Raw genomic sequence first — 25056 nt, 5'->3', positions numbered from 1 at the left:
TATCACTCCATCCCCTTTTTTGAAATCATATTTTTAACTTCAACAAAGTCAATCAACTACATATTTGATTGTTTTTGCCTGCAAATCTGTCCACTATTCAAGTTTACAGCTTTATTATGAATTGTAGCATCGTTCGATTTATTTTTTTGCCCCAAAACCCACCAGGATTGGTGTAAACACTTGACAAGTAGCCTCGCAAAGTTAAATATTTGCATCCACTCTGATACAGTGGTTTCACACCTAGGTTGATAAAGAAACTTTTTCATCAGGGCGCCTGGGTGGCTCAGTCAGTTAAGCATCTGACTCTTGATTTCAGCTCAGTGGTCAGGATCCCAGCATCATAGGATCCAGTTTGGAGCCTGCTTGGGATTTTCTCTTTCCATCTCTCTCCAAACAAATAAATAAACATTTTTAAAAAGAAAGAAACTTTTGCACCCACATGTATACCAGGAGACATGAACAAGAATGTCCAAGCAGCATGATTCATAGGAACAAATGAGTTGAACAAACCAATGCAGTGTCCGCTAAGAGGAGAGTTCGGTAAATGGATCATAGTATACGCATAAGTTCATTCTAATGTATAAATATGTACAGCAGAGAAAATAAACGTATCAGAGCTAAATACATCAGCATGGATGCACCTCAAAAAGTCCTGTGAGAATAGAATCATTATTGGGAATATTTTCCAACCTAAGACTAGTACTCGTTCTTTTTTTCTTTATTCAAAATGAGCCCCGTCACTTGTCTGGAAACGTGATTATGTTGTTTCTTGCAAAAAGAATTCATACCTACCGACCAGGCACCAGGAGAACTCAAAAGGTAACATTATTTTGATAACCTCATCAAGTTCCAGACTCCATTCCTCAGGCAAGGAATTTAGACATCAAGAATCAGAAAGAATGTCATCGTTTCTCAGGAGCAATCTCACCTTAACACAATTTTTGGAGACAAGTGAATAACTCAGAGTGTCAGTTTATTAACTTATAATGAGTAACATAATGACCACACTGGCCAAAAGACTCAAACTTATGGGATGAATGAATTAGAACACAAGTTATCAGGGGCGCCTGGGCGGCTCCATCAGTTAAACATCTGAGTCTTGATTTCGGCTCAGGTCATAATCCCAGGGTCAGGGGATCAAGCCCCACATCTGGATCTGCACTGAGTGTGGAGCCTACTTGGGATCCCCAATCTCTCTCTCTCTCTCTCTCTCTCTCTCTCTCTCAAACTTAGAAAAAAACCACAACTCATCAGATAGTTTCTTGGTATGCATAAAATAAGAACAGGGATACTTAAATGTAGGATTGACAAGTGGAATGGCATCTCAGTGGGAGTCCACCTTCCACAGGAACCAGGAGAGTCAACTATTCCCTAAGCCCACCCTTCCCCTTCTCTGTATCAGTCTTTCTTCATACAGGGAGCCAGGAGTGGGTTGGGCATGTGCCTTGGAAGAAGGCGGACACAGTCCGTGGCTCGGCAGGCGTGCAAACTGTAGAGCTAGGCCCTCTGAGCTGGCAATCCGTCTCCGCCACTGTCCAGCTGCGTGACTTTGTTTCTGTGCCTGTGTCTCTGTGCGTTGTTGAGTTAATACACATAGAACAGCATTTCATCCAGTCAGCAGCGTGTCGTAAATGTTCTGTAACTGCTGACAATTTTTTTCCAAAATTGCGGTCACATCTGGTAGCCCCACCTCCTCGAAACGGTGCCCTAGTAACCTTGATGAGGAGAGGTGACGTTGAGAATAGCCTTTTACTTAACACCTGTGATGTACAAACACTGTCCGGGTGCTTTGGATATGATACCTCATTTAGCTGCGACAATAAATTCTCTGCTGTTTCCATCACAATCTCAAAACAAGGAAACTAAGATTTAGAGAAATAAAGAACGTTGCCCAAGATTATACACGTGGTAAATAGTGGAGCATAGATTTGAAATAGACTCTTTATGACTGCAAATCCCTTGTTCTTCCATTTCCTTTGAGCTTGGGGTATCCTCCAAATCCCTGCTTAAATGTTTAAGACGAACAATCTTACAGTTCATTCCATGGGTAGATAATCCCTTGTGGCATGAATTTTTCTATTCAATTTTCTTTTTTTATTTCTTTTTAAAATGTTTACTTATTTTTGACAGAGAGACAGAGAGACAGAGTGCAAGAAGGGGAGGGGCAGAGACAGAGGGAGACTCGATCCAAAGCAGGCTCTAGGCTCTGAGCTGTCAGCACAGAGCCCGACATGGGGTTCGAACCCATGAAATGTGAGATCATGACCTGAGCCGAAGTCAGATGCTGAACTGGCTGGGCCACCCAGGCGCCCCTGTATTTAATTTTCTGAATGCAACCTCATTTCCCTTACTCCCAGATTTGCAGGAGGGCGGGGGGTTACCTCACTGCTGCTTTCTCGTATCTGCTCAAAGATCACAGAAAGCAAGAGAGAGAGAGAGTACGTCAAAATGAGCCTTCAGAACTTATTATGAAATGTATCTCATCTAAAGAGTTACGTTTCCCTCAATGACCCCCCTGTGCCTGGAGCTCCTGGGTTGTAAATGAACTAAAGATTTCAAAGACTAAAAAAGGAAAGTTTGGGCCACAACCTCTTCACTCCAGCAGCGAGGCCTCACCGGTAAATTCAGTGATGCTGATAGTCAGATTGAAAATTGTTCATTGCATTCGTCAGTGTCCGTTTCCCAGATTTAACATTCTGACTCACAACTTTCCCGTGCAAATGACCAGAAAAGAAAAGTAACGCAGAGACCCCAGCATGTGTTTCCTGTTTGCTTGTCACAGATGCTAATTCATCCTCTGGGTCTCCACGAAGCCATGGACCCAGGAAGGGGTTTGGTCTCCGTGGAATGTGCATAACTCAGAGCCCTAACAGGTGCAGACACTTGGGAAAATGCTACAGAGCAAGAGAACCGTGGAGGGGCATGCACACAACGGCTGTGTTCCTCCATGAGTCTGAAACGGTGGGTCTGGGCTCAGCTTTGAAAAATTATTAGGGAAGCCAATAAAATAAAATTTATATATCATATCATATCATATCATATCATATCATATCATATCAATGTAATGAACCTTGCCTTTAAACCTATTTCCCAGTACAAGTTTGGCCATCCCCAAAATGCTTGAAAGCAGATACTCTTTTCCCTATTTGACAGATGAAGGGGCAGAGGTTCTGTCCAGGGGGACGGAGCAGTTAAGGTGACATCTGGGGTCCAAGCCCAGCTGAATGTCCCTGTTACTGCCCGTTACTGCCGTTTGCTCCCGCACATCCATGGCACATTCCAAGCTCTGGGTGTGTGCCAGGCACTGTGCAAGGGACTCGCAGAGAATGGACGCAGGACACAGTCCTTGAAAGACAGACCGCTGAAGGATCCAGCAAAGAAGCAAGCACATTGAACCCCCTGCAGTGATTGCCACAACAAGGCGTTTCTGCCCTGGGGCCAGGGGGTGGCCTTGGAGCTGGGGCCTGAGTGATGACCAGGAACTGGTTAGACTGAGCACATGTCCCATGAAGGCTTTGAGTCTGGGGTCCCAACTAGAAGAATCTCCAATTTGATAGCCCAAACCACAATGTTCCAGGGCTATTTAGGGCTCATGGGACTCACGTCCTGCACATTTTCATGCTCTCAGGCAGATATTCTTTTTTTTTTTAACTTTGTTTAACGTTTATTTATTTTTGAGAGAGACAGAGCATGAGCAGGGGAGGGACAGAGAGAGAGAGGGAGACACAGAATCTGAAGCAGGCTCCAGGCTCTGAGCTGTCAGCATAGAGCCCAATGCGGGGCTTGAACTCATGAACTCTGAGTTCATGACCTGAGCCAAAGTCAGATGCTTAACTGACTGAACCACCCAGGTGCCCCTGTCAGGCATATATTCTTAAAAGAACTATCCTTTCTAGAAAAAAACCTGTATATATAACATACATATATTATGTATAAGTATGTATGTGTATTTATATACATATTCATATGTACATATATGTGTGTATAAAGATATAGAGATATAGATATCAATATGTTACATAAAGGACAAAAAAAGCTATTAATTCACTGAGTACTGTTTTTCTTTTTTTATTATTTTTTTTAATGTTTATTTACTTTTTGAGAGAGAAAGAGACAGAGCACGAGCAGGGGAGGGGCAGACAGAGATGGAGACACAGAATCTGAAGCAGGCTCCAGGCTCTGAGCTGTCAGCACAGAGCCCAACATGGGGCTCAAACCCACGAACTGTGAGATCATGACCTGAGCCGAAGTCAGATGCTGAACCGACTGAGGCACCCAGGTGCCCCATCACTGAATACTATTTTTCCATATAGAACATTACCTAATCAATTTTTTCAGTTATGCATCAACCAATCACTTGTTTAAGAAACACTTAAAAAGTATTTAGTGAGCATCTGTATGCCAAGCATTGGACTAGGCACTGAGGATATAGCAATAAACAAGATTCCTGTCTTCATGATGGTGTGTTCTAATGGGAGAGGCAGATACAGAACCTAAATAAACAAGATACTTACGGATTAAGATAAATATTACCAAGTAAACAGAGTATGAGAAAGAGGAAAACAGAGGGAGCCACTTTAAGTAGTTTCCTTGGACGAGGTGATGTTTGAACTGACACCTGGCAATTTCAAGAGCTGGGAACAGCACTCCGGGAGGAGGAAACAGCAAAGACAAAGGCCCAGAGGCAGCAAAGAGCTCCTTGTATTAATTCTCTGGTTATCAACCTTAGCTACCCCTTAGAAGAACCTGGAGGGCTTCTTAAAAAATACTGATGCCCAGGCTTCACTCTAGTGCCAGATATTTTTTCTAAGTGCTCTGGTGATTTTGAAGTGGAGTTAGATTGGGTATCACTGTGTTAATGGATCAGAAAGGATGCCCATGGGGACGATGCACAGTGATGGAAGGTGGGGGTCGAGGTTGGGTAAACACACAGATACAAGTCCTCGCAGGACCTTGTGTGTCTTGGGAAGGAACTTGAATTTTATTCCAGGTGTGAGGGGAAAGTGTGGGAGCCTTTTTCAGGGGCACATCCTTAACTGATTTGCATTTCTAAAAGGTCTCCCTGATTAAAGTGGAAGAGAGTGGAGAGTGGACTGCAGGGGGCAACTTTGGAAGGAGTAGAACCAATGAGGAGGCCGTGGCAATATTTGGGTCAGAAGCGATGGCTTGAATAGGAAGGTGGTGGCCGAGACGGCAAGCAGCAGAAACAACAGAACTGCTGGTAGATTGGATGTGGATGGTGAGGGGAAGATGGAAATGATGTGCGACTCCTCACTCTGAAGCCTTAACAAGGCGGGTGGTGCAACGCATTCTAACACCAAGCACCTGGAGTGAGGTCAGATCGCGTGGGTTTACAGCACGACCCTCCACAAGAGTCCCTGCGCTGCAGACCCCACTCCCCACTTCTTGACAAACTGGCTGCTGTCTACTTGGAAGTTCTCAGTATCCTTCAGGTTCAGTCATTTGCTAGAAAAACGCACAGAACTCAGGAAAACACTATACTTTGTTTTATCATACAAGATGCACATCAACACCAGCCCGATGAAGAGACACCTAGGGCAATGTCTGGGAGGGTCCCTAACTTGAAGCTTCTGTGTCCTTAGGACCGGTCACCCTCCTGACACATCAATGCATGTCACTAATCAGGAAGCCCACTCAACCCTGGTGTCCAGAGTTTTTACTGGGGGTTCCTTACATAAGCACAATTGATTGAATCCTTGGCCACAGAATTACATTCAGTCTCTAACTCCCCTCCTCTTTCGAGGGTCAGACTGATAGCAGCTGGCTCAAAACCCCAAATCTCCAATCACATGGTTGATATTTTTTTTCATGTTCATTTGTTCTTGTTGTTGTTGCTGGGTTTTTTTGAGTGAGAGACAGAGCGTGTGAGTTGGGGGAAGAGTCAGAGAGAGGAGAAAGACAGAGAGAGACAGAATCCCAAGCAGGCTCTGTGCTGATTGCACAGGGCTCAATCCCACAAACTGTGAGATCATGACCTGAGCCTAAACTAAGAATCATCATATGCTCAACTGACTGAGCCACCCAGGCACCCCCACATGGTTGATATTTCTGGCAGGGCCAGCCCCTGTCCTGAGTCACCTCATTAGCTCAGGTGCGCTCTGAGGGGCCCCCCATGATCAAGGAAGACACAGCTATCACTTGAGTAAGTCGAAGGATTTAGAGACCCCCCTCAGGGATGGAAACAAAGATCAGCCAATTCATTCCTGGTGTGGGGCCAGTTACAGCCTTAGAAGAAGTGGGCTTTGTGAGGGTCGGATCTGCATTGTCAACTTGGATTACCCACTAGACTGCCAAGGGGAGATGTCAAGTAGGCATCTGCATGGACAAGACTGGCCTCAGGGGTGAGGTCTGGGCTGCTGCTATATGCTGAGCATCTCAGCATATGCTTGTGGTATTCAAAACCAGCAAACAGGGCAAAATCACTTGGCAAGTTGGCATTAAAAGAGAAGACGATCCAGGTCTAAGCCCCAAAGCAAACCAGTATTTAAAGTGATTCCCCACCTACAGATCTGCTCTTCACCTTTATCCGCTCAGACAATAAGAAATGGAAGTTCGTCCCAAGTAAGACAAGTCCCATCCTTTACATACATGGACGTCTTCAAAAACGAAATGTTACAGGAGCAGAGCCAGGAAGTTCCCACAGTGGACACCAGGCTCAAGCTCATGACAACCCATGTGGTTCATTAGCTCCTAAAACAGACAATAACACAGGGAGAAAAAATGGTAATCCAGAATATTTGAAATAACGCTCGGGATATGGCAAAACATATTCCTTGCACACACGTGAAAGGGTAAAAGGGTAAAAAATGAGGAGATTGTAATTTCAACAGCAGTTTCCTCTTACTAATTATATTACTTTCCATATAGTAACCATGACAAAAAAAATGATTGTATTATTTTAGCTTTTCCAAAAAAAAAAAAACCCCACAAAACTTGTTTATTCCGTATCCAAAACAAAATTTATTTATTCAATCTTTTTTTTTCATTTTTTTAATATTTTTATTTATTTTTAAGACAGAGAGAGAGAATGAGCAGGGGAGGGGCCGAGAGAGGGGGAAACACAGAATCTGAAGCAGGCTCCAGGCTGTCAGCACAGAGCCCGACGCAGGGCTCGAACTCACAGACCACGAGATCATGACCTGAGCTGAAGTCGACGCTTAACTGACTGAACCACCCAGGTGCCCCTATTTATTCAATCTTTAAAAGTTAACATAAGGGGTGTCTGGGTGGCTCAGTCAGTTAAGCATCTGACTCTTGATCTCAGCTCAGGTCTTGATCTCAGGGTCATGAGTTCAAGTCCTGCATTGGGCTCCACGCTGGGCATGAAGCCTACTTTTAACAACAACAACAAAAAAGTTAACATAAAACTACTGTAAATCCAAAGATGAACTACCCTTAAAAGCAGTGGCACTTTAGGACCAAGATTATCAGGGCCATCCAAATCCATCCCAAGAGTGATAATAATTAATAATAAAAAGAGCAGTTACCATTTGGAGTTCTTATGCCAACTCTCAGTTAAGTGCTTCCTGGCATTGTTTTATGTAATAACATATTTAATATTTATTGAATACATGCATTTAATTTTTATTTAATAATATGTTTGAGATGTATTAAACAGTAGGAGTTCTTATGCTCCCATTCTACACATGAAGAAACTGAGGCTTAGGGAGATAAAGTAACTTGCTTCTGTAGAAGCCACAAGTTATTTAACCAAGGTAAGTTAGTAAGCGACAAAAACGTCAGAATGCTGGCCTGAGGGTTAACGGAGGGATGGTCACTGATGTCCTTAAATATGTCCTGGATGCATGACTGCTTCATTGATGTGGGGTTTTCCTGATAGAAATGATTTAGTACAGGGGCACCTGGGTGGCTCAGTCGGTTAAGAGTCCTGCTCTTGATTTCGGCTCAGGTCACGATCTCATGGTTCGTGGGATCAAGTCCCGTATCAGGCTTTGCACTGAGCATGGAGGCTGCTTAAGATTCTCTCTCCCTCTGTCCTTCTGCCCCCTCCCTCTCTCATGTTCTCTCTCTCTCTCTCTAAAAAAAGAAAAAGAAAGAAAGAAAGAAAGAAAGAAAGAAAGAAAGAAAGAAAGAAAGAAAGAAAGAAAAAAAGAATTTAGTACAATGTACAAATCCTGAGGAGCTCCTGGGCTTCCCAGCATGAATGAGTGACAACAGCCAAGACTAATGGTCACTCCAGCACACTGAGCTGGCTGTTGGCTTGCAGACATTCAGCAATAGCGTAATGCTATCAGTGGTTCAACGTCAGATGAAGTTTCTGTTAGGCTCTCCTTCTTTCTCCTCTTCCAATCCTGGAGGCCTTCCTGGACTGGAGGTACTCTGCTCCAGGAACTCATCGCTCCTGTCTATGAATGGGTGAGTGAGCTTGGCCACCAGAGAGTAGGTCGGTGACATTGTGTCAACTGCCTTTTATCTGCCAAGTGCCAAGATACCCGAATGTCTAGAGCTCAGGACATCAGATTATGCATAAAAAGTCTTTTATTTATCATTTATTATAAAAGTCTATCATCTAAATAAATAGAAATAGCATTTGTTATAAATTAATAATTTCTTAATCATGTCTAGTAATCAGAACTATCATTTATTAAATGTCTTCTATGCATCAGGTACTTTACAAATATTTTTATTTAGGGGCTCCTGGGTGGCTCAGTAGGTTAAGCACCTGACTTTGGCTCAGGTCATGATCTTGCTGTGTGTGAGTTCGAGCCCCATGTCGGGCTCTGTGCTGACAGCTCACAGCCTGGAGCCTGCTTCAGATTCTGTGTCTCCCTCTCTCTTTGCCCCTGCCCCGCTCGCACTCTCTCTCTCTCAAAAACAAACATTAAAAAAATGTATTAAAAAATATTTTTATTTAATCTCCACATCACTCAGCATGGTAGATGTTTTATTCCCCTATGGAGACTCAGGAGACTTAAAATTTGTCCATGATCACAGTGACAGGGCTGGCTCACCTAAATGCATGTACTTTTCCCACACAAATTCTGCCTCCAGCACACCGGGTAGGAATCCCCAAGCTCCAGGCCGAGTTCAGACGTGGGTCTTCATGACTGGTGTCATCTCTGCCATCTGCATTTCCACCCAGCTGCGGGTAATAAAGATCTCCCACTTATTTTATTAAACTGAATATATTAACATTATTTGAACAGCCATCATCACTCAGTGCTCTGATACAGAGATAGCCTCGGGAGTTATTGACATGCACAGAGTCCTTTGCCTCCATGCTAAACCACGCCACACTGACATGCTTTTGTAAATTTAATTTTTTAAAACTTATTTGCCTGTTTTCATCATTTCCCTGCCTCCTTCCTCACTGTTAGGTTGTAAGTTGCCACACACATTTTGCTGATGCCCTTAATGCCAGCTTCGAGGGCAGGGCTATTGACACTTAGGACAGATAATTCTTGTTCATGTTGGACGAGGGGGCTGTATCTTAAGATATTTATCATCTTATAGATGCCAATAACAGCTGTCCCTTCCTCCCCAGTCATGACGATCAAAAATGTCTCCAGACATCGCCAAATGTCCCCTAGTGAGGGGGAGAGGCAAAATTATCGCCAGTTACAAACCACTGTTCTAGGTGAATACACACACACACACACACACACACACACACACACATGCTATGCACTTCTAATTTGTTACTTCTCACAGTGCTGCTTAAGAAACAGCAAGCCAAGCTTACTAGACAGAAACACAAAATTAAATTAAATAAGTTCTAAGTGATACAGCAAGGAAGCCATGGTAAGTAAGAGGTGTGAGCTTTAGCCCATGAAGTTGGTCATGTCTTTTGCTCAGAGACCTGTTTCATTTTATCTACATTTTATATTTCCAACACCTTCTGAAGAGAATAGGTCCTCAGCTAAGTCACCACATAAAAGAAAATTTTCTTTTTTTTTTTAATTTTTTTTTAACATTTATTTTTGAGACAGAGAGAGACAGAGCATGAACAGGGGAGGGTCAGAGAGAGAGGGAGACACAGAATCTGAGACAGGCTCCAGGCTCTGAGCAGCACAGAGCCCGACGCGGGGCTCGAACTCACATACCGAGAGATCGTGACCTGAGCCGAAGTCGGACGCTTAACCAACTGAGCCACCCAGGCGCCCCAAAAAGAAAATTTTCTATATGTGCCACTCCTGTGATCCTGCCTTGCCCCCATCATGTCGCTTGAGTAGTCAGTCTACCAAGCAAATTGTTATCTATAAATCCCTACTTTTCCTACAACAGATAAATTCTATAATGTCTCCATTCTCCCTGAATCAATATTTGTATTAATTTTTTAAAAACTACGGGGCGCCTGGCTGGCTCAGTCAGTAGAGCGTGCAACTCACGATCTAGGGGTTGTGAGTTTGAGCCCCATGTTGGATGTAGAGATGACTTAAAAACAAAAGTCTTTAAAATTTTTCTTTAACCAGTTGAAACATTACTGCAAAGTTTAGATACCTTCTCACGTACCTGCCCATGCACCTGTAAAAAATAATACTTCATTGATTCTTCTTGGCACAGATATCGTTCCCTGTTCAAATTCAGAATCTCAAATAGGCAGACACCATTTAGAAACTTGCTGCCAATGGCATTTTTAGCTACTGACAGTGGCACTCCAAAAGAATGGATTTTTGTCTCATAAGAACAGTCAATTTTTTCCTGCTCTTCAGATGTCATCTTGTAGAAAAATGAAACCATTGGGGGTCATTTATATATGCAGCTGTTGGCACTATTTAGTGGTCTGGGGTTGCTGACGGAAATAAATCCTTACCAACAGTACTGATAGAATTGCTGGGTCACAGAATGCCCTCATCTTCAACTTTAAGATACAATACCAATTTGTCCTCCAAATGGCTGAACCAATTAAAAATTTCAACATCAAAGTTTAACAAAATTCCAATGCCAGTGTTTTCGAGGGGTAGCTACTTCTTACACAAAAGCACGTTCAATTATCCAAATAATATTTGGAAATACTATTACGTTTGACAGTGGTCACAATCTGTGGAGGGTTTTTACCCCTCCAAAGAACGTGTTGATAGATAGGTATGCCTCCATGTGGTATTGGACCGCTCTGCTGAGGAGATATGTCTGTCAATCAATGGTTTGTGCAAGTTCAAGCAGAAAGCTCCAGTATGCCTGATTTGAATCTTGACCTTCTGAGTTCACTCCCAATGAATTCTCTTCCTTACCACTGATTGCTAGTTGAAAAGTGACTTTGATGAGATTTTTCCAGAATTCAAAAACCATTTCCTTGAGTCATGGCTGTACCTGTGGTAGAAATGATTGAGTGGGGCACCTGACTGGCTTGGTCAGTTAAGGATCCGACTTCGGTTCAGGTCATGATCTCGAAGTTCATGAGTTCAAGACCCGCATCAGGGCCTGTGCTGACAGATCAGAACCTGGATCCTGCTTCTGACTCTGTGTATCCCTCTCTTTCTGCTCCTGCCCCCCGCTCATTCTCTCTCTCTCTCTCTCTCTCTCTCTCTCTCTCAAAAATAAATAAACATTAAAAAATTTAATTAAAAAAAAGAAAGAAATGATTGAGTGACCATCAAAGATGCATGACCCCCTCCATGGAGTAGAACTGTTGAGGAGAAGTGACTCCCAGTAAGCACTATATTCCCCAGGCCCAGCTTCTGGGCAGGACTAGTGCTCACCAAGGAGATGTGAACAGAAGTGATGTTGTCTCATGCAGGCCAAAGCAATTAAGAAATACACGTGTCTTGGGGCACCTGGGTGGCCCAGTCAGTTAAGCCTCCAACTTTAGCTCAGGTCACGATCTCACGGTTCGTGTGTTCAAGCCCCGCGTCGGGCTCTGTGCTGACAGCTCAGAGCCTGGAGCCTGCTTCAGATTCTGTGTCTCCCTCTCTCTCTGCCCCTTCCCTGCTTGCTCTCTGTCTCTCTCTCCCTCAAAAATAAACACACATTAAAACAAAGAAAGAAATACATGTGTCTTCCGCAAAATCCCACTCCCCATACCATTGACTGAATGAAAAGAACCCTGTACATGTAGTGGAGGGCAGAGTCACGAGATAGAAGGAGACTGGTTCCTGAATTGCCACATGGGAAGCCTTCCAGCCAGTTTGGATTGGGAACTGAGAAATATATATTTTATTGTGTTTATCCACTGAGAATTGGTGTCAATCTGATCCAGAAGCTAATACCACCCTAATTAATATAGAAAACATATGCAGCTAAAAGAGACTTTATATTTGAGTGAATTTGAATTCCCCCTGTGTCATAAAGAAGTATATATATATATATATATATATTTGTAGTCCTCAGGTTCACAGACGCAGGAGCCGAAGGCCAAGTGTCTTCATAAAGCTAGCATCTACTCCTTGGTATTTATCAAAAGGAGCTGAAAACACATTCATACAAAAACCCTCACACAGATGTTTATAGCCGCTTTATTCATAATTGGCCAACTCTTGGAAGCAACCAAGGAGTCCTTTTGCTGGCGACCCAGTAAATAAACTGTGGTGCATCCAGACAATGGAAAATTGTTCAGCAATAAAAAAGATATGAGCTATCAAGCCATGAAAAAACACGGAGGAAACATCAGTGCATATCAGTAAGTGAAAGGAGCCAGTCTGAAAAGATCTATTTATTGCATGATTCCAACAATATGACATCCTGGAAAAGGCAAAGCTATAGAGACAGTAGAAGTATCAGTGGTTTCCAGGGCTTAAGGGGGAGGATGGGATAAAAGGCAGAGGACAAAGGATTCTTAGGGCTGTGAAACTACTCTGTATATACTATCGTGGTAGATACATCTCATTATACACACGCCCAAACCCACGAAATGTCCAACACCCAGAGTGAACCCTAATGTAAACTATGGACCTTGGGTGATAGTAATGTGTCCAATGTAAGTTCATCAATTGTACCTCTGGTGGGAGATGTTGATAATAGGGGAACTATGCAAATATGGGGGTAAAAGTACATGGGAACTTTCTGGACCTTCCTCTGTTTTCCTATGAATCTAAAACTGCTCACAAAAAATAAAGCCTATTTTTAAAAATGAACTGGGGGGATAAAAAGACCAGCATCTTTGGATTTTCTCTTAACCTTTCGTGGAGCCAAGGCCATTAGACCACAAGGGCAGTAACATCACAGTACTTTTGAGTCACTGCTCAATACATTGTAGTAGCCGCTAAATATCATTTTCTCTCATTTCCTTGGTTTCTAATCCCTAAGTGAATAACGGATGCTACTTAGACGCTACACAACACGGAGGCATAATCAAATGGAGAGGATATAGTCACCAGCCACTTGATCAAAAGGAAGAACAGAAAAAGGAACCCTACCTGCAAAGGAGGCAAAGGAATTTCTCTTGGCTCAACATAAGCAGAAACACTATGTGCTCTCACCTGATTCTGCTGTTGTCCATAAGGTATGGTGGACCTAACAACTCGATATTGTTTTGATCTTTCTAGAACCCTTTTAAGGAAGAAAGGGCCAACTCACGACATACTTTTACATTTCCTTATGGATTTTGTTCTGTGTTCACCACTTCGAAAATTATTTTGATAATACAGGTTTTCCAATTTCTCCAAAAGCAATCCCCACAGTATCCCCATACTTGTTCCTTCAGTCGAAGGCTCTGTTCCTGACCAGTATGCCAGCAGAATAGGGTATGTTTTTTAATCTTCATCATTTTTACTACATACAAAAGTGATGCATACACGTTGTTAAAATAAATTCAGGCAATAGAAAAGTATAAAAGAAAAAATAGGGAAAATGGACTCATATTGTACATCTAAGCTGGCAACTTGCTCTCTGGATTAGAGGTTTATGTTGGGTATCTCTTCGAGAGCATCCTTCCCACGGCAGGCACCCTCTTTGCTTTTAAGGACCTGAGGTCTGGCTGTAGTGACAGGAGTCAGCTGCTGATATGAATCCACCGTTTCTTCCGTGCGGTCTGTCTCCTGGTTGCAGCCTATTCGCATGAGTGTGGGCAGAGGCAGCTGGGCCCAAGGAATTCATCTGTGCAGAGATGTGCCCCCAGAAGGATGGGTTTTCCAACTTTTTGTCACAGCAGCTCTCCTACAAGGGCATCTTTGTAGCAGGAACCGGCTAGTCAATACTGCCAGGGGGAAGATGCTAATTACTTGAGCATGGTGGTAACCATCCACATGCAAAGAAGCTATCTATCACGGAGCTTCCAGATGTATCTCTGAAAGATCTGAGAAGTAAGGGAGGCAGCAGGACTGAGCCCCAGCCACGGGCAGCGTGTGTGGGGGTCAAGTTGCCTCTTGCACACGTGATAGTCCTACAGCTTTGCTTCCAACACAGGTACCTAAGTAGAGGTGATCTCTCCAGGATGCTGAAATAGGGTACAGCAGCTGTTCTCAGATCACTGCGTTCCATAGTTCCACACAGGTGCCTGCCTCTTTCCCCTAAGGTCGCTGGGCTTGGGCCAGGAGGATGGCAAGCGGGGCAAGGTTGTCTGTCTCAACAGCGACACCATGTGGCAGGACCAGCAACGACAGTCAAAAATCCTGAACACCATGGTTTTCCGGGTTTTCTCTGCTGAAGACGATAGTATCCAGGAATCTTGGAGTACCTCTGGTAGGAGTTATCACAGGAAAGAGGATAGCAGGAAAAGATAAGATACATTCTCACTGTAAGCAGTCTGGGATAATAGAATGACTTCAGTTAAATGTTAAAAGAAATCTGTGTCTCAAGCTGATGAATAAGGATGATAACAAAGGCAGCTACCTTTTGTTATGCATCCTCTTTGATTCAGGAATGTGAAGCGCTTTGTATACCTTAGCTTATTTACTCTTCAGAGCACGATTTAGAAGGTATGCATTTCTTTTCATCAGTTGAGGAAACTGTAAATTAAGAGAAGTTAAGGCACTTGCCCGCGTTTACACGTGCCAACATGTGGTAACACAGCTGTTCTGACCTAAAACTGCCTAACCCCCAACCGGTGCTCTCTTCATGATTCCAGAGGATATGAGGAAAATAAAAGGAGCCAATGTCCTGGGACAGAAGTCAACGCATTCCGTTCCCTGTCCCTTGTAGGTGTGGAGGGGTCAGAAAAGATCTAAAAGATTCCAAAAACCCAAGGATAGCATTCCTACAGATTGAGAATTCCAGTTTCTAACATCACCACCTCCAAGCCCAAATCTTATAAAATATCTACACATTGTCACCTCCAATTTTTCATTGTAACTGGTAAAAATCAGTGGTCAAAGGTATCAATAGATAGTATTCTTCTTACATGTCATACAGATTTCCTGGGCACAATGCCCAAGTTGGTTTAATTTATTTTTATTAATTAAAATAGAATTTTGGGGGTGCCTGGGTGGTTCAGTCAGTTAACCATCTGACTTCCAGTCATGATCTCACAGTTTGTGGGTTCGAGCCCTATTGTCAGGCTCTGTGCTGACAGCTCAGAGCTGGAGCCTGCCTTGGATTCTATGCCTCCCTCTCTCTCTGCCCCTCCCCTACTCACACTGTGTCTCTGTGTCTCTCAAAAATAAATGAACGTTAAAATAAAAATTTTTTAAAGACCTTTGTAAAGTGCAGGTGTTTTATTAAACTGCTATCACCTAGTCATCTGCTAGTAGCACAAATGTGTGTGACAAGTGAAATGTATTGTCAACACAGGAAACACTCTATTTCCTAGTATCTTCACTAATAGCCCAACCTAACTCAATGCACAGTAATATTCTGACAGTCAGCCCTCCCTTCCCTTCTCCTTACATTACAGTCTTCAGGAGCTTTGACAGGACTGAAGGTATATTAATCCGGGATCCTTTGATTTTAAAGAAGGAAAACACACTACACCAGTTCATAAGAAGTTGTGAATCGGCTCTCTAAAATAATCTTTTCTCCATTTTCCTCCACAGGAACATAATGGACTTAGAAAGCAGCAAGTGTCCAAAATTTTTGCTATGGACAAAATGTTAATGAATGTAAACCTCCCAGTGTGAAAGCTAAGGTACAGTTGATGGAAACCAGGAGTCGGAAAGTGGTGGGGGGGGGGGGGGGGGGGGGGAAGAGGAGTGAGAATAAAGTTATCATACAAAATAGGGAGGGAAGGGATCCCACCAACAACTAATGGAATGAAGAGGGTTAAAATGGTAACAGCAGAGGAACAAAAATGAGGATATAACCGTAGGAGGAGAAGGAGGAGGAGGAGGAGGAGGAGGAGGAGGAGGAGGAGGAGGAGGAGGAGGAGGAGGACGGGGCAGGGAAGTTGGGTGTGTATATTGGTTAGCTATCACTGAGTAACAAATTACCCCAAAACTCAGCAGCTTAATACAACAATCATTTATTACCACTTGCCCACCTGCAAATGAGCTGGAGTTCAGCTGATCTAGGCGCAGTCTGGCTAGATAGCTTTGCTTCCTTCTGTGGGTCTAGGAGTCCACTGGAAGAGCTTTGCCCCACATCTTTTATCCTTCTCTGGAGACCAGCAGGCTCATCAGGTGACGGCAGAGGTACAAGAGAGCAGATTCCACCACACAAACAATCCTCTAATCCCTGACTGCATCGTGTCTGTGAACATCCCATTAGCCAAAGGATATCACATGGCTGGGCCCACAGTCAAAGGGTGAGTCACAGAGGAGGGAGGGTCTGCAAAGCCAATGGGCATAGAGATAGGGAGGGGTGAGGGTGGCAACCAATGGAGGCAGAAAGGTGGGTGATGGGAGAGGAGAACTAAATTCTACCAAAGCAAAAACTAATAGAAAATATTCTGTAAGATTGATTGTGTAGTGGTGGGTGTTTATTATCTAGAGAAGCAGATTAATACTCAGAGACCTGAAAACTGAAACAGAGTTTTTTCCTTCCAGAGATTAGTACCAAGATGGGGAGGGGTGGGTTAAGGTTTATCAACTTTTCATTTGTTGTTTGAATTTCTAAACTCTATACAAATATCGGGGCGCCTGAGTGGCTCAGTCGGCTAAGTGTCTGACTTCGGCTCAGGCCACGATCTCACAGTTTGTGAGCGTGAGCCCTGCATCAGACTCGCTGCTGTCAGCACAGAGCCAGCTTCAGATCCTCTGCCCCCCTCTCTCTCTGCCCCTCCCCTGCTTGTAGGTGTATACGCTCTCTTTCTGTCTCTCAAAAATAAATATTAAAAAGAAATTTAACTGTGTGTAAATAGTAAAGATATTTGTAATTAATTTTTTTATTCTAAGTAGGGGCACCTGAGTGGCTCAGTCCATCCTTGAGTATATGACTCGATTTTGGCTCAGGCCATGATCCCAGGGTCGTGGGATCAAGCTCTGCATTGGGCTCCTGCTGAGTGTAGAACCTGCTTAAGATTATCTCTTTCTTGGGGCGCCTGGGTGGCTCAGTCGGTTAAGTGTCCGACTTTGGCTCAGGTCATGATCTCGCCGTTCGTGAGTTCAAGCCCCACATCGGGCTCTGTGCTGACAGCTCAGAGCCCGGAGCCTGCTTCATATCCTCTGTCCCCCCCTCTCTCTCTGCCCCTACCCCGTTCACACTGTCTCTCTCAAAAATAAAGAAAAATTAAAGAAAAAAAAATGAGTTAGAGGCTTAACCGACGGAGCCACCCAGGTGCCCTGGCAGGGGGATCTCCTGAATGAGTCTTGAAGTACAGGACTTTGAGAACAGCCTCTCTCTCTCCTGCCCCAAAATCGTTAGAACTGGAAATACATATGTTTCAACCCATCGCTGTCCTAGAAAGCAAGGACTGTCTCTGGCAGGTGGGTAACTTCGGCAAATAGCTAAAAAACAGGGGGCATCCATCTGAAGAAGGAAAAGTACAGCTTAGGGTGTGCTCAGAAAGCTATTACATCACTTCGGGGCAATTACCCACCAGAATTGAAAGCAGGGAATCGAACACGTCTTCACACACTCGTGTCCGTAGCAGAGTTATTCACAATAGCCAAGAGGAGGAAACAGCCCAGATGTCCATCAGTGGATGAATGGGTGGACAAAATGTAGTGTATACGTAAAATGGACTATTATTCAGCCTTTAAATGGAAAGGAATTCTAACACATGCTACAACATGGATGAACCTTGAGGACGCCACACTAAGCTAAATACGCCAGTCACACAGACCAATACCGTATCACTCCCCTTCATAGAGGCAGAAAGTGGAGTGATAGTTGCCAGGGGTTAAGGGAAGGGGAGTGGGGAGCTAGTGTTTAATGGGTGCAGAGTTTGGGAAACGTTCTGGAGACGGAGGGTGTTAATAGTTACACACAATGTAAATGTACTTAATGCCACTGAACTGCACGCTTAAAAGTGGTTAAAATAGTAAGATTTTATGTTACGTATGCTCTACCGCAATACAAGAAAGAAAGAAAGCTTTGTGAAGCTGGGTATGAGCTGCAGAGACCTCCCAGCCTGGAGGCCTGGTCTGAAGGGACCAGGATGACTGTCATTAGGCAATTAGATGGAGATCCCAGCAGGGGTCTCATGCAAATCAAACTACAAGTCCCGGTGAGTCAGAAGAGCGAGCGTGAGCCCCTCTGTTGGAGAGGCAGGGCAGGGAAGTCCAGCAAGATAGTGTTCACACGGGGGATAAAACACTAAACCATACTCCATGCTCCCATTGGAAAACACGTGTGTGTAAACACATAGAACAAGATCTAGAAGCCTACCACTGACTGCTATACCTCTGGGGAAAGTAAAGGAGAATTAGAGCTTTCCCCGAATGTTGGGGGAAAATGTTGTGGTTGTTTGGGTTTTTCTTTTTTAGGGTTTTATTTTTATTTTTATTTATTTTAAAGAGAGAGAGAGAGAGAGCAGGGGAGGGGGGCCAAGGGAGAGGGAGAGAATCCCAAGCAGGCTCCATACTCAGCACAGAGACCCACGAGGGGCTCGATCACATGACCATGAGATCATGACCTGAGTTGGGTGTTTTGACACCAAGAATATATTTGTACGTTTATACAAGCATATATTTATATAGGAATAACTTAAGTTTCAACGAGAAGAGGATGGTGTGCTAGTTTCTTTGTTTTAACTACACATGTCAACCACCATAGCAATATCTATTGTTTGACAACGTCCCCCAAAGGTTTTCGGTACCGCCTAGGCGCAAGCTCTATCAATCTTCATAGAATTACAAAATTTTGTTCCCTTGGGGACACGCCCTTGACCTGTCATTGGGGAACACACGTTGCAGGAGAATTGTTCCCGCTGCTCTCCCGGCCCCTCTAACCCCTGCACCAACAACGGCATTGTAAGTGCACTGAGGACTTTTCAGCTCCATGCCTGACCCGCCCTGCCCATGCTGCAACCAAGCAGCTTACCTCTGCCCCCTCTTGACCTCTGTCTTATTTTGTCTGGGATATTTTGTGGGTCCAGTGTGCACCTGGGAGTAAAACAGGCTTCAGTTCTGACTCGGCTCCTTGTTTAAAGTTATTCTGACCGGCCACCCAGCCAGCTCAGAGCTGGCATTTTATTTCAATCTCCATGCTTCTCTTTCCTCATTTCAAAGCCTGTAATAATACTAACGTCTCGTATGGTAAAGTCGTCGCAAACGCTGAAGAAGAATGCAGAAAGTTAAGATCGTCTGCACGCAAACCGGTAGAAAGGGATATTTGTCTGGGGAAAACACCCCAGGACATCTTGGGAAGGTTCACTGCACAGGGATTGCTGCGTGGGCACAAGACTTGTTTCTCCGGCTAAATTGTAAGGCTGTCCAGGGTTTTGTCTGCTACTTCTCCCACGGAGCTTTCTGGCTTGTCTTCATTGGCCATCTCGCTTTGGTGTGCTGTGAAATGCTCATCCCAGCAGATGGCACAAGAGAACTGAGTCAGGGAAAAACAGCCTGCACGTTTCAATATGCACAGAGAACTGAGTTAAAGCACTCACGCCTTCATGTGCCTCTGAAACAGCCCTAGACATTGACTTCACAATCGTTATAGAACTCTCCTAACAGTGTTGGGTCTGGAAGTCATGAGGGTAACCATTGTATCAAAAAATACAATGTTGCCGAGATCCACTTATTCAAGAACATTCATTCGCTGAGCACCACTGAGATCCTAGAGACACAGAGATGGACACAAAATATTCCCTGCCTGCAGGGCGTTCACAGTCTGGTTAAAAGCCAACAAGGAGAGGACAGTTTGCATTTTGCAGGGCTGTCCTATAATGACAGCAGTTGCCTAACTGTGACAGGATGGGTTCAGGTGGCCCGCGTGAGCCATCCTTTCTGCTGCAGCCACTCTGTCCAGCCTCACTGTCTCAAACCCAGCTCATCATCTCTGGCCTGGGTTACTCCAGAGAACCTACTAAGATATCTCGCTTACTTATCTCAAGTTCATCCTCAGGGTAAATCTTTCTTAAATGCAAATATCATTTTGCTATACACCACCCACTTTACAAGATTTAACAGCTTTTCACTGACCTCATAATAACACTCATATCCTTAAACATACTTATAAGACCTTTTGTGATCTGACCTCTGCATTCCTCTCCTGCCCCAACTCTCCTCCTCTCCTGCAATCCATACATTAACCCAAGAGGTATGCTTTTAATTTCCCAAATGCTTTTTATCCCCTGCTGGTCTTTGCCCAAGTTGTTTTTCTCTCTGCCCAGAATACCTTAAAACTAAAACTCATTCCCTCCCACTGGCTGTTGTCCATAATCTGGCTCACTAGTGCATAAACTTCAGGTTTCAGATTAGATGTTACTTCCTTTGGGAAACCATATCTTACAGTGCAGGATTTGGGTGGATAACCCTCCTGGGTACCACATAGCACTCTCTGCTTCCGTTAGAATTTACCCCATCTCAGGTTTGCCCTGTCTACTGAAGCTTGTAATGTATCCCCATTACCTGGCACAATTCTTGGGGCAGAGCACCACTCAATCAAAATTAATTAAGTAGATGAACAAGGAAATCATAAAACACAATTGATACCACTCAAGGAATCGTAAGATCTTTGGCGCACGAGCAATTCTCCCCGTGTATGTCGGTCGTGATCTCTTTTCATCAAGAAGTTGTCCACCACACGTGCTCAGATAGTGCAAATAGGCTGGGACATGGAGAAGGTCACCTTATCAATCTTTTCATCCACAGCAAAGAAGTTCTATAAACTAAACAAAAACAAAAACGAATTGTTTTTTGATTTTTCACGATGTCTTCTCGTGTCTTCCCAGGTGGTTAAAATGCAAGCATTTTAACAAAGGTACTGTTCTCCGAGTTTCCAGCAGGGTCAAGGGAACAAACCAGGTATGGTAAGACATCCAGAGTCCAGCAAAGGTGAGAAGCGGTCACCGCCCCCAGGGCCTGTTGAGACAAGAGCAGGAAATACTGTTAGCAGAGGGAGGAAGACTGGTTGGTGGGGTTCTGTTTACAGAAGGAGGACTCAGCAGGACAGAGCACGAATCTGGGAGGGGAGGGAAACAGAGTAACCTGCATCTTTACCTAAACGAGCTCCAGAAGAGCAGCACTGTTTCTTCTTTATGTCCTCAGAAAAATGGAATTAAATATAAAATATAGAGGGTTCGTGGTTTTGAGTGGTTACTTTAAATATATAGAGAAGTCCAGAAATTAATAAAACAGACACCCACATTCCACAACCCACATGTCCCACGTTAGCTTTTTATCGTGACTGCTTTGGACTTGTTCTTTTAAGGAAAAATAAATTGCAGATCAAGTTAGGTACACTCTCTCACCTTCCCCCATCCCTCCACTCTCATCTTCTCCTGAGATCGTCACTAAATTGGCATGTATTACTCCATTCACTGTGCTGCTACGTGTGTTTATATCCACAAACAATAAATAACATTGTTTTGTGTCACTTTGTGTTTTACAAAGTGGTTCCAAATTGTGTGTATCCTAACACATTGTGCATCGAGTACAATGTTTCTGAGGCTGCTGTTGGTACCCAGGTAGATCTGGTTCGTTTGTTTTGACTTCTATGTGCTTTTCCATCCCATGAATATTTACATTGCCTGTGATTACCAATATGTTTGAATTCATTTCCACCATTCTTATTTTGTGTTTTTTTCTATTTATGCCTTTCCTTTCCTGCCCTTTGGACGGTGTATGGGGGGTGGGGGGATGGTGAGTATCATGTTTTCTTTATCATCTTAGTTTCCTGTAACCATCTAAGAAATTACAGATTCTGTTTCTTTTCTTTTATCTTAAATCATTAACACTGCATGGTTACCGTCAAGAAAATATTAGGATATTAAAATGTTTTCACTCTGAATCATCCTCTCCCATCTTTCATGTTATTGCTGTCTAAAATATTAGTTCCTGGAGCCCCTGGGTGGCTTAGTCAGTTAAGTGCCCAACTCTTGATTTCGGCTCAGGTCATGATCTCACAGTTCGCGGGTTCAGGCCCTACATCAGGCTCCACACTGACAGTACGGAGCCTGCTTGGGATTCTCTCTCTCTCTCTCTTCCTCTCTCTTTGCCTTTCCTGTGTGCGCTCTCTCTCTCTCTCTCTCTCTCTCTCAAAAATAAATAAGAGTAAACCTTAAAAAATTATTAAAAAAATAAAACCAAATAAAGTATTAATTCCACATCTTTAACCACAAAAATAAAATCATTAAAAAAAATTTTTAATCACAGTTTATTTAGATTTGCTCATACTTACTAATTGCTTTGCTGAACTTTGTATCCTTACTTCTCCCTTCTTTCTCCTGAACTGTATCTTTCTCCTTGAAGCCCACCCTTTAGTGACTCAGCAAGAACCAGCGAGTGATTGTTTTAATCATCATGTAAGTATTCTGGGGCCGCCTGACTGGCCCCGTCAGTGGATTATACGACTCTTGATCTCAGGGTGGTGAGTTCAACCCCCACATTGGGTGTAGAGATTACTTACAAATAAAAAAAATTAACTGTTATGTAAGTATTTTTATTTTTTCAATGTTTTATTTGCCCCATGCCCCCTGAATGATAGTTTAGCTAGGATAAAAATCACCGAATACTGAAGGCTACATTCCTTCACCTCTGGCCTCTACTGTTGTTCATGAGAACTCTGCTGTCCACAACATAATCTCCTCCGCGGACAATCTGTTTTGTCTCTCTGGTTCCTTATTTATTTGTTTGTGTTTGTTTTTCGAATGTTGGAAAACAGTTTCAAATTTAAAGAAAATGTGCAAAATAAAGATAGTATAAGAATACTCATATACTGTTATGTAAATTCACCAACTGTCAACATTTTACTCCATTTGTTTTATTATTTGTTCTCTTTCCACACACACACACACACACACACAATTTTTCCCAAATCATTTGAACAAGATAAGTCATATATATTATGCTCTTCACCCCTAAATACTCTACTATATATTTCCTTGGACGTTCTCTTATATAGCCCTCGGTATACTTATCAACTGTAGTAAATTTAAGAATGATACATTGTACTGGGGTGCCTGAGAGGTTCAGTCGGTTAAGTGCCCAACTCTTGATATCAGCTCACATCAGTATCTCATACTTCTTGAGATTGAGCCTTGCATGGGTCTCTGTGCTGAGCATGGAACTTGTTTGGGATTCTCTCTCTCTCTCTCTCTCTCTCTCTCTCCCCCACACACACACACACACCTTTGCTCATGCTCACTCTTTCCCTCTCTCTCTCTCAAATAAATAAACTTTAAAAAATGATACATTGTATCTTTCCATTCTTACTCTGTTTTTTTTTTTTGGATGACCCAGTAATGCCCTGTACAGCATCATCTCCCCTACCCCCAAAGTACACAATCCAATCTAGTCTTAGATATTGATTAGCCGCCATGAATCTTTAGCCTTCATGACTCCAGACTCTTTACGCAGCCTTTCTCTGTCTTATATCACACGGACCATTTTATTACATGCCCCTCCCGAATTTTTAAATAGAATGTTCCTCATTTGGGGTTTCTCTAATGTTTCTTCATTAGATTCAGGTTATACATCCTTGTCTGGAAAGTTAAGTTTATATTATCTGTGACCTTTGTAATTCCACAATTTAAAGATTCATATTAAACTAGTGTTTTCATGGGGCACCTGGGAGGCTCAGTTGGTTAAGCGTCTGACTTTGGCTCAGGTCATGATCTCATGGGTCATGGGTTAGAGCCCCATGTCGGGCTCTGTGCTGACAACTCAGAGCCTGGAGCCTGCTTTGGATTCTGTGTCTCCCTCTCTCTCTGCCCCTCCCTGGCTCACACTCTGTTTCTCTCTCAAAAAATAAATAAACATTAAAAAAACACAGACAAACAGTGTTTTCATGAAGCTAGACCCAGAAAGGTATAAGAAAAAGTTAATTTCATTCTTTTCTTCAGTCCATTCAAACTTTCTCTGCAGTTCCTTCCCCATTCCTACATGAAATCTCAAATAATAACCTAACAGTGACATAATTGGGGGCTAGTCCAGTATAATTTTTTAATGTTTATTTATTTGAGAGAGAGAGAGCACAGGGGAGGGGCAGAGAGAGAGAGGACAGAGGATTCCAAAGCAGGCTCTGAACTGATAGCACAGAGCCTATTGAGGGGCTCAAACTCACGAATCCTGATATGATCTGAGCCAAAGTTGGCTCAACCAACAGAGCCACCCAGGCTCCCCAGGTCCAGTATAATTTTCAAACTATAAATGTATTCACATTCACATCTTCCCTTCCACTGCTTGGAAAGCAGACATCTTTGCCCACCGTCAACGGAAGTGCAGATCGGTCCACACAGGGCAGCCACTTGTCTCTCCACTACCAGGCAGGAGTGGCTCTACCACGGCCTCTTGGTTTTAGATTCTTCAGGAATGAGTCCTACATCCTCCGTAGGATCCTCCAACCTCAGGAAACATGTCAGGCCTGCCAAGCAGCACCACTGAGGTCACTTTCTCTCAGCTTGAAACAGGGGGACGCGACGACCTGCTCCTCCTCCGTGAATGGTCATGAAAATACAGCCTATTGGTAACTGCTAACAATTCCCTCTCCCAGCCTCTTCATCTTTCATGTTGTGTGTAGGTCCAAAGTCAGGAACTGACTCATATTGTCAGAACCAGTTTTGCAATCTGTTAGCATGGCCTGCATTCGTGACCAAGAAGCTAACTTTGAAACTGGGTCATCCTTGTCACCTATGGACTTGTTCTCCATCTTTCGATCCGGCTG

At 43.5% G+C, this 25056-nt stretch overlaps 1 long non-coding RNA gene across 1 annotated transcript in view; it reads left to right on the top strand.

The window, feature by feature from the left end:
• LOC122239379 overlaps positions 1-21690 on the top strand; it is a 30950-nt gene extending 9260 nt beyond the window's left edge. The window contains exons 2-5 of the long non-coding RNA XR_006218395.1: positions 13225-13420; positions 15888-15979; positions 16458-16594; positions 21125-21690. This is a non-coding gene — a long non-coding RNA (uncharacterized LOC122239379). The remainder of the gene's footprint in view (positions 1-13224; positions 13421-15887; positions 15980-16457; positions 16595-21124) is intronic.
• The last annotated feature ends 3366 nt before the right edge of the window (positions 21691-25056 follow it).

Source organism: Panthera tigris, chromosome B3, assembly GCF_018350195.1.
Source record: "Panthera tigris isolate Pti1 chromosome B3, P.tigris_Pti1_mat1.1, whole genome shotgun sequence".
NCBI classification, from domain to species: domain Eukaryota; kingdom Metazoa; phylum Chordata; class Mammalia; order Carnivora; family Felidae; genus Panthera; species Panthera tigris.
The sequence above is the reverse complement of the archived record's forward strand: the minus strand, read 5'-3'. Positions and strand labels throughout refer to the sequence as shown.